The sequence below is a fragment of the Felis catus genome, chromosome A3 (genome assembly GCF_018350175.1).
Source record: "Felis catus isolate Fca126 chromosome A3, F.catus_Fca126_mat1.0, whole genome shotgun sequence".
In the NCBI taxonomy this organism is placed as follows: Eukaryota; Metazoa; Chordata; class Mammalia; order Carnivora; family Felidae; genus Felis; species Felis catus.
Window position 1 is genome coordinate 115555928 of NC_058370.1, and position 11177 is coordinate 115567104.

Consider the following 11177-nt stretch of genomic DNA (forward strand, 5'->3'; position numbering starts at 1 on the left):
CTGAACTAACTCACCCAGCACAACAGCTGTTGGGTCAGAGGAGGCCTGTATTCTACATAGGTTTCTTATTTCAAGCCAAGAATGTTCTAGATCTTGATTAGCTGCTATTGTTATCAACTGCATACTTCTGCACAACCCCTCAGGTGGAATGATTAACCACATGGAGCATTAGGAGCATGGAGGGAGACCAGGTGTTTTTCAGAATGATTCTTCCTACCTTCAGAGAGGCGAGTGACACTAAGGTCGTGCTCCATGTAGAGCTGGGAATGACCCAGATTCTGGGAGGGTCAGCACACTGCCCATGACTATCGTGTAAGGCAAAGGAGTCATGGACATCATCAGCCACACCTCCCCACCTTCTTGCCAGTTACATATTCTTTGCCAGGTGCCCTTTTTCAGGTCTGGTGCTGCACTACAATTCCACTGAACCAGGACCATAGATTAAAAGTGCTGCAGGCCTGGGCTGGAACTTTTCTCTGGAATGATACCAAGGGTTGATTGTCAAACAACTTGGGGCCTCAAATAAAAGGAGCTGTTCCTCATTTCTTTTCATGAAGAGCCAACATTCGCTTTCTGGGAGCACTCAGAGTTTGAGCCTGGTTGACCATATGGTATAATGGGCTCCATAATTTTGTTTCCTCATCATGGAAAGGAGCCTTTTCTTTTCTCTTCCTCTTACTTTTCAGGCTCTACTGGGGAACAAGTTTACATCTGTCCTATCCAACCATACTTTTCATGATTTTTTGTGTACTTTAACCATCTGCCCCCTCGTCCTTCATCTTCTCATCACTAAGGCCCTGACTTCTTGAGTTCAGAAGGTACCAACCAGAAATGCTAAGTGTTCACTGCCAGCCTCCCTAACGGGGCATACTGAGCTCAAAGTGGCTAAGTTAGGAATCGCCTCTATGACATGATATGATGGAGGCTTGCCTGTTATCGAGGCCTAACTGCTTCTTCCTGGGTTCCTGGAAGTCCTCCAGCTCCAAGGAGACATTGGCTGCTGTCTTCTGGCTCTGTGCCTCATCCATTCCTGGAGGATTATGACAGAGCCTGGGGCCCCACATTCATGCCAGCCTGACCTGGAGGAAGCAGGATGTGCTATAGGCTGTGACTTTGGGGAATCCATGTAAGCCCAGTTGGCACTTCAGGAGCTCAACTTCCATCTTCTGGCCTCCCTTCAACCCTGGCTTAGGGGAATTCTTTTCTGTGCCGCTCCAGGGGCTTTTGCATTGGGCACCTACCTGGAGGTCTGGGCTTCAGCACAGGGGCTTTCTCCTCTTCCATGGAGTCAGGACCATGTGGGCTCGAGGCCCTGGGGCTTTGGCTACCAAGGCGCCAGGATCTCTTTGTATTTGGGTCATTATGAAACCAAAGTTTCTTCCAGAGGTGGGTTCCATGTCACAATGTAAAATAGTAATCAGAACTCGCACCCTTGGGTTTCCCATGTGGCTGTGTTTAGTAAGGCACCTTAACTCTGTCTGTGAGCCTCCTGCCAACCCTTTAAAGTGCTATGCATGGAGACCTGTGTGTCTCTCAGTTCGTTAAGGGTCTGACTTCGGCTCAGGTCATGATTTCGTGGTTCGTGGGTTAGAGCCCCACCTTGGTCTCTGTACTGACAGCTCAGAGCCTGGAGCCTGCTTCCATTTCTGTGTCTCCTTCTCTCTCCACCCTTCCCCCACTCTCTCTCTCTCTCTCTCTCTCTCTCTCTCAAAAATGAATAAGCTTTAAGATAAACAAATAAAATAAAGTGACAATCATGCCTTTGCAGACTTGCTCTTTCCTCCCTCTGAATCGTGTCTCCACTCCTTTAACTCTGCCTCCTCCACGCCACTCCACCACCTGGAAAATACCTCCCCACCTTTTAAGACACAACTGGAAACTGTCACCACATCTTCTGCCTCTGGAACAACTGCAAGCATGGGCTGTGGCCACCCCCTCTGTGACCCTGCAAGGCTCTGTGCCCACCCTCTCCACAAGCTTTTACCACGGATGGATCGATCTGTGGGGCAGCTGGGCGCCAAAGATGACCTTGAACAATTCTGCCTCTTCCTGCACACACCTTCCCCTGCCCCCACCAAGAATCAGGGCCCATTTCCTCTCTCCTTGAATTGTGGTGAGGCCTGTGGCTGCTTTGAGGAAATGATCCATTCCAGGACGGCACCTCCTGCTTCTTCCATCTTGGAACCCTCGCTATTGGGGTGCTCCTTGGAATCCAGCCACCATGCCTTGAAAAGCCCAAACTGCATAGCAGGCCCCATCTCTGTTCCACTCTCTGCTGCTGGCCATGTAAGTAAGTCATCTCAGACATCCTGGCCGGCCTGGCCCCCAGGGGACTGAAGCCCCAGCCAACACCACGTGGAGCAGAGGAACGACCGGGCTGAGATAATAAAATGATTGTTCACAGCCATTAAATTTTGGGTGGTTTGTTATGAGCCATGGATAAGTGAAACAAAAGATCTGTATTGTCTATGAGACTATAAACCCATTGAGGACAGAAGTTGGGGTCTTGGTCATATGTGTGTGTCTAGTACCTAGAACAGTGGTTTGGCTGAGTGGTTAGAAGCTCAGAATCTGTTTTTGAGGGGCCTGGGGTTGAACCCCTTCTCTACCCTTTACCGGTTATGTGGCTGTATCAGTCAGGCAACAGAGTCAGGGACAAAGAGATTTATTACAGGAATTGGGCCTTAAACAGATAAGAGCTGTAGAGATGGTGGTCTGGAAGGAGAGTCAGAGGATCAGAGTCACTAGCCAGGCTGCCTGATGGGACAAGTTGGAACTTACCAGGAAATCCGAGATGCCAAACCCACCCAGCCCTATGGTGGATGAAAAGGGGACACATGTGGAGAGGTCTAGCCACCACCTCTGCGGGCCCACTGTCAACCTTCTGGTTGAGAGCACAGGACCTCTGTTGGTCAGGAGGATCAGAAGTCAGAGTGACAAGCCTGTGACAAGCCTGATAAGAAGCAGAGGAGAACAAGGGCAAGGTGGGACCTGCTAGATACCTTTGAATCTGTCAGACACCAAGATGCATTGTGACAGCCTTCAGAGAGCAATGGCCACTGCTCCCCTTCCACCTTCCAGAGCTCATACAAGTTGTTTTTTTTGGTCAACTCTATGCAGCTCCTATAATCTAGATCCATATAGGGAAAGGAATTCTGGGAAGTGTAGCACCCAGCTTAACCTAACTGACACAGCACAGTCCCGCACAATTACCTTTACTTTAGCAAATCACTTTCCTCAGAGCCTCTGTTCCTTGTCAGTAGAATAGGGAAATTAACACTTACAAAATTCAGATTGATGGAAAGGTTAACTGAGAAATCCATGCATAGTTTGGCATATGCTAAATTCTCAATACATGCTAGCTATGTTGCTTGAGGTAGAAGAGCCCATTCATGCTTATGCTTGTTGGATAAATGAATCGGAACTCTTTGGGGAGGCATAAAGGGGGCAGGAAATACATTATGCCCCAGAACTTCAAGGCCAAGCAGGAGCAATATGGACCTGTCATGGGAAGCTTCACTTCTATCTTTAGTGACTCAAGGAAGGAGAAGAGGGAAGAAACCAGCATTGACGTGGCTTTGTGGGACCCCAGGGCTTCCCTGCAGGCTTTGCTTCATAATGGGAAGTTTTGCAAATGTGGAATATATCTTCCTCTTTAATTCTCCAAGTCTGCCGAGAATTTCATAGATACTAGCTATGGTGTGTTATCCCCAGGGTATCTACCAACAGTGGACGAGGCAGAGAACAGCTGTGAGTGTGAAGGTGAGGGCAGGGGCTGTGCTTTTGGGTCTGTTCAGAGCTGATGTTTGGCACATAGCAGAGCGTCGCTTGGGTGGCTGGGAGAATGGGTGGAGTCACCAGACCAGAGGATATCTAAGGGAGAGATCTCAGAGCAGGTTTGGCAGAGTATGAGGGGAAGCGAGATGCTGGCATTCCTCTTTATGTGGACAAGAAATGCCTTTGCCCAGTGGCTTCCCCTGAATTGACAAGCTGCTCACCACAGTTCCACTGTTAACCCCTAGAGCCCATTCTTCACACAGAGCTAAAGTGATCTCTTTATTGAAAACATAAACCAGACCATGAGACTCCTGAGCCAACTCTCCAATGCATATACAATATGCCATGTACATCCTGTGCTGTAGCTTACAGGATCCCGTGTGAAGTGGCCTTACCACCCATCCCTTCCTACTACTCTGCACCTCAGTTTCTGTGCTGAACTGCTCTCCCCCTAATCCCCCCATCCACACCCCAGCCCAGAGTGAGTAAGCAGACCTGAGCTGCTGACTGGATCATGTCTGCCCCCTCGATCTGTTCTTTTTTTCTGGCTTTATTGGAATATTATTAACATATAACGTATGTAAGCTTAAGGTGTGCAACATGATGACTAGATACACATATATATCGTGGAATGATTGCCACAGTAAGGCTAGTTAACACCTCTATCCCTTTACATAATGGATCTTGTGTGTATATATATTTAAAATCTACTCTCTTGTGGCACCTGGGTGGTTCAGTCAGTTGAGCGTCTGACTCCTGATTTTGGCTCTGGTTGTGATCTTGTGGTCGTGGGATCAAGCCCCATGTCAGGCTCGCGCTCTCTCTCTCTCTCTCTGCCCTTCTCCTGCTCGTGCATGTGCTCTCTCTCTCTCTCCATAAAACAATAACAATTAAAAAAAATAAAATGAAATCTCTCAACTTTTTTTTAAGTTTATTTATTTTGAGAGAGGGGGACAGAGAAAGAGGGAGAGAGAGAGAGAATCCCAAGAAGGCTCTGTACTGTCAGCACAGACTGATGTGGAACTCAAACCCACGAACCATGAGATCGTGACTTGAGCCAAAGTCGGATGCTTAACCGACTGAGCCACCCAGGTGCCCCACAACTTTTCAGTATATAATACAGTATTGTTAATTATAGTCACCACGCTGCACATTAGATTCCCAGAATTTATTTATCTTATAGCTAGGAGTTTGTACCCTTTGAATCAACATCTCCCTATTTCCCCCACCTCCAGCTTCTGGCATCTACTATTCTGGTCTCTACTTCTAATGAGCTCAACTTTTTTAGATTCTGCATATAAATGAGATCATACAGTATTTGTCTTTCTCTGATTCCTTTCATTAGCATAATGGCCTCAAGTCTCATCCATGTTGAAAATGGCAGGATTTCCTTCTTTTTTATGGCTGAATCATATTCCATTGTACAGATACCACATGTGCTTTATCCATTCATCCATCGGTAGACACTTGGCATGTTACCATCTCTGGACTATTGGGAATAATACTGTAGTGCAGAGTGGAAACTATCCATCTCCATGGGAGTGCAAATATCTATTTGAAATAGTGTTTTTATTTCCTTTGGATACACATCTGGAAGAGAGAATGCAAATTCAAATGGTGATTCTATTTTAAGTGTTTTGAAGGTCCCCTCAGACTGTGTTACATAGTGGCTGCACCAACTGACATTCGCAGGGAGGCTTCCCTGGCTTCCACATCCTCACCAATGCTTGTTATCTCTTGTCGTCTTGGTGACCAGCCATTCTGACAGGTGTGAGGTGGACTCTCATTTGTGGTTTTGATTTGCATTTCCCTAATGATGAGTGATGTTGAGCCTCTTTTCATTTCCTGTGGGCCTTCTGTATGCCTTCTGTGGGAAAATGTCTATTCAGGTCCTCTGCCCATTTTTAGATTGGTGGGGGTTTTATTTTGTTTTGCTGCTTGAGTTACAGGAGTTCCTTGTATATTTTGGATATTAACCCCCTGTCAGAGAGATCGTTTATAACAATTTCTCCCATTTGGGGGAGGTTGCCTTTTTATTTTGCTGATTTTCTTTTGCAGAAACCCCTCGATCTTTTCCAACCCCCTCCTTCTGAGCAAAGGGACCTGACTTTGGGGATGTCCAGTTCTCCACTATTCTCTGACTAGGTTTGACCAAACTCCCACTCAATTCCTCCCAGCATCTAGAAGTTCTTAAAGGGGCTCACCCAGCTCAACCTCTGTCATGATGTAGTGAGTATTTGAGCCCTAGAGGGGGAAAGTGAATCGGCCAAGGTCAGGGAGAGGCAAGGCTGCAGCTCTCTCTGGCTGCCACCTGGAGGGCAGTGCCCCCTGCTGCCCCCTGGGCTTTGGGGCCTGAGCTGCAGGATCTTGGAGAATGGCTCCTCATCATTCCTCTGGCCCCCTGACAGGCTTTGACCCCGCAAGGGTTGCAGTCTAACCTCTGCATGCCCTGGTCGCTACCCAACTCCCTCCTGGCTGAACCTGAGCCCCTGCAGATACCTGGGGCCTCTGGAAGCATCTCGAGTCAGCCCCAAGGAAGATGGTCTTATTGTTCTAGGAGCAAGAGGGGAGCAGGAAGGAAGCTGAGGAGGATGATAGAGAGGGGAGGGCATCTAAGCTCACTGTGAGGAGGGAGAGAAAGATGGTTCCAGAGGGAGCATTTCAAGGGAAGAGAGGGTGCTGGGGTAGAGGGTGAAGAAGGGGGATGTGGCAACAGAATGGAAGCTTGCAGGTAGCATCACTGTTTGTAGCCAACTAGTCCAGAAAGCAGGGGCTGAAAGCAGAGGCCCGGAGCCAAATCTGCCAAGCCTTCCAACCTCGGCTAGTAACTCAGGAACCTTGGCCAAGTCACTTAACCCCTCTGAACTGAGTTTCCACACCTGTAAAGTAAGCACAACAATGGTACCTATCTGCAGTAGACCATTATTTGGTGGACCATGCTCCTACCCTGGTGAAACCCCCTTCCACGCTGACTCTTGGGGTGATTCTGTGAGGAGCTTTGTCCAAAGGGTCTTCCATAAGGGTGATGCAAATGGAGGTTTGCTGAGCTCTTGCACACTGGAACTTCTCCTCTTGGAACATTTCTCCTTAGAGGCCACCCACCATGCTGTGAGAGAGCACAGGCAGGCTTACAGACAGGCCCACATGGAGGAGAGTCAAGACCCTGGCCAACAACCCCACTGAGCTCCCAGCCAGTAGCCAGCACTACCTGCCAGTCATGTGACTGAGGCCATTGTAGACCTTCCAGTGGTTCCAGAGCCCCAGTGAACACCAGGCAAGATAGAAGAAATGCACACACCATCTCATGCAGGTATGGCGAGGACAGCAAGTGTGAGGCAAGCGCTCCATCAATGCAGCTGTTATTTGTACTGTGGCCTATGATAATCATAGCAAGCCATGAAATGTTAACCCTTGCTGCTCTCCACACACATGTACTTATAAGTAACAGGCATAATAGTTTGCAGTTTGCAAAACACTTCCTCAGATTTGATCCACATTATGACAGCATGAGCCCCAACGGGATTAAGGGCCATGCCCAAGGTGACTCGGCTCCTAAATGGCTGAGCGGGGGCAGAAACTCGGTCTCCATATTCTGAATCCAGTGCCATTTGACACAAGAACTTCCTCACAGGCAGCAACAACAGGTCTTGGAAAGAAATGCAACAGTGTAGAGACTTAGCGGTTCCCTAGAAAAAGTGGACTCAGGGACAACTTCCTAACCATGTGGTCTTAAGCAAAATACTTAAAGCAAGCTTGGGGGCCACATCTGGGAGATGGAGGTAATGCCCATGGCCTGGCTTCCTTCCATTAAGGAATGCCATGAGATTCAAATAGAAGAATGGGTGAGAAGGGGTAATGGGTTTTCAGCAGTTTCTGTAAAATTCTTGGACAGGTTCTGGCCTCTTCTCATCCCCATGGTGGTCATGCATCTCTCGCAGGACAGTTTGGGGTGCCCAGAAGGCCTATATGCCCTGCCCTCTGAGCGGTTGGAGTCTGGGAACATCTGACCGCTGCCAGGGGCTGAGCAAGAGTGCTGTTGGCCTGAGTCACTGAGCAGGGCTGGCTCTGGCCCTGGGCCCTGAGCAGGAGGGTAGAAGCTACCCTCGTGGGTAGAAGCTGTCCTTTGTTCTACCTAACAACACCCCATTTGGACATCTGCAGGCCCCACTCAAGGCTACCACCCCTTGACCTTCTTTTCATCCAGCCAAGAAAGATGACGCACCAGCCCAGCCTCTCCCACCCTTGATATTTTCCTTCCCCGTCTCAATAGGAAGATTGTGGGGATGTTTCCTGCAAAGTGAATGGGGAGCACATGGCTCAGTTGAATGACATTCTCCCACCGCAGAAAGCTGATGACATCTGAGACCTCAGCATGTTTGAGTAAAGACCGGAAGGGAATGAAAAAACAAGCCATGTAGCTATCTGGGGAAAGAGCTAGCCTGGCGAAAGAAACCACACGGGCATGGAATCTTGAGGCAGGAGTGTAGGTACTTCCTCTGGCTCCCCCAAATCTTACCATCTCACATAACCAGAGCACAGTCATCAAACCCAGTAAATGGACATGGGTGGGATGATATTAACTGAGTCATGGAGCATATTCACATTTTGTCAGGATCTCATCCATGACCTGCCCTCGCGTTCAGTTGTCTTGTCTCCTTAGTCTCTCCACTTCCCCAATCTGCTATACCTTCAGTCTTTGTCTTCCCTCACCTCAGTGCTGCCCAGTTAGCTTGTAAAATGTCTCTCAACTGTCTGAGGTCTGCTCATGATTAGATTAAGGTTGTGCATTTGGGACAAAAATGATGCTGTGCCCTTCGCAGGAGCTGTCTGATGTCAGTATGACTTAGGCCTTGTGATGGTGATCTGGATCACCTGGTTAAGGTGCATTTTCTGGACTTCTCTGCTACAAAGTCACTATTTTTCCCTGTGTCATTACTGTCTTGTGGGGAGATCCCGTGAGGCTCTCTAGATTTCCTGTTTCTCATCACGTACTTTTTGCTCACTAAATGTAGCATTCATCTGTCATTCTTGCCTGCACCGATTATTACAGAGGTGTTTGCCAAGTGGTGATTTGCCCTTCCCATCATTTCTTCCACATTTACTAATTGGAATGCTACTGTAAGGGAGCAATGCCTTCTCTCCCATTTGTGTATGTATTCAATTACTTATTTGTATCAGGATGAACTTGTGACTCTAACTCTACTCAGTGGGTTATCACCCATTTCTATGCGTTTCTTTGTTGCTCGAACTGCTCCAGCTTTGACGTTTGGGTGTTCTGTAGCCTTGGTTCCTGAGTGTTTGTATCTGCCACGTGGAAGCTTCTATATCTGGACCCCCAAGGTAGCCATCCTGGTATAATTGATGTGGAGTGGGACCTGGCTTTCTGACTTTTAGCTGCTCCCCAGGCCGTTCTGTGCCGCCTGGGTTGAGATCCACTGATGGAGTGCAAGGCCTCATTCACAGATGAGGAAGCCAAGGCTCAGAGAGGGGAAAGCATTTGCTCAGAGTTGAGCCGTTGAGTCAGGGGGCACCTGGGACCAGGGCCTTCTCTCTGGATTTCCAGGCCCGTGTCTCCCCACTCCTCCCTGGCTGCCAAATCCCATGCCAGAGCAAACAGACATTCTGGACAGTGGTGTGTAAGATTTTTTTGTTTTTTATTTTTGAGACAGAGCTAGAGCATGAGTGGGGGAGGGGCGGAGAGAGGGGGAGACACAGAATCCAAAACAGGCTCCAGGCTCTGAGCTGTCAGCACAGAGCCGGACGGTAGGGCTCAAACCCATGAACCGCGAGATCATGACCTGAGCTGAAGTTAGACACTTAACCGACTGAGCCACACAGGCACCCCAATAAGTAAATGTTTAAATACAACAGTGTTTCTTCCAATGGAATGGTAGATAGCCATTTAAAAGTTCACATTTCTAAATTAGGTAGAGACATAAAAAAGCTTTTTTTTTTTTTTTTCAACATTTATTTATTTTTGGGACAGAGAGAGACAGAGCATGAACGGGGGAGGGGCAGAGAGAGAGGGAGACACAGAATCGGAAACAGGCTCCAGGCTCTGAGCCATCAGCCCAGAGCCCGACGCGGGGCTCGAACTCACGGACCGCGAGATCGTGACCTGGCTGAAGTTGGACACTTAACCGACTGCGCCACCCAGGCGCCCCAAAAGCTTTTTTTTTTTTTTACATTTTTAAAATGTTTATTTATTTTTGATATCAAGAGACAGAGCATGAGCAGGGAGGAGCAGAGAGAGAGGGAGACACAGAATCAGAAGCAGGCTCCAGGCTCTGAGCTGTCAGCACAGAGCCGGACGGTGGGGCTCAAACCCATGAACCGTGAGATCATGACCGGAGCTGAAGTCGGACGCTTAATCGACTGAGCCACCCAGGAGCCTGGACAGGGGTGTTTATACCTGGGGACCCCTGCAAGTCATTTTAGAGAGTCCATCAGGTCAAAGCCTGTGTGCCCTGCCCTCTGATCGGGTGCCACCTTGGAATAACGCTGAGATGATATTTGCCTTTTTCACTCCCACTCTTGTTCACACACACAAGTGTACAATGTAGTTTTCCAGAGACTATATGACAGGTGATATTCAACAGATTGACTCCAGAAGCAGATCTGGAAATTCAGTCTTCTGTTAAGCCAGACGTTAAAGAGATTGGAAAAATAAAACGACACCGTGTTTCTCACTAATTTCTTTTTTGGAAAATACAGTTATCTGTCATAAGAAATGCATTATTCAGGTTTATTATTTTAATGAATTAATGAACATCTTAAGTATTTGTCCCAGTAAGTGTTGATAGAGCCCATACCAAGTGCTTGAGACTTCTCAATAGGTTTTAAGAGTGCAAAGAGGTCTCAGTACCAAAATGGTGTTCTAGAATATTCTGGAAACCTGTTTTTCTAGACTATTCCCGCCAAATGAGGTATAACAATTTAAAAAAGAAAGCTACACTCTACCACCTTCGAATTCTCTAAGCACTGGTGGAATCTGAGAAGGGTTTTCTTGTTTGCTGCCTTGCCACAGTGCCAGGGACGTAGGCTCCTTCTCTGCCTTCCACAGAAATAAACATAGAACTTCCCAGAACACACATGAACAGAGGGCAGTGTGGCTCACACATCGTGAAAATAATGGAGATTTCCAAAATAAATGACAATATAAGTTTATGAAAAATACCAGGATAATTAAAACATCTGCCAAGCAGATATTTTCTAGTTTCGAAGGGGCCGTGATACAGATGGAATTCTTGAGTTGTAAGTGAGCACCAGGGACAGTGGGGAAATCCCGCAGAGGCCCAAGTCCCTCTTTGTCACCCTGTCCTCTGGCGGTCAAAGCAGCTTGCCCTGGGGTGTCTGTGGTGTTTTAGCCCCAAGGTCTCAAGAGGCAGTGAAACCGGTGT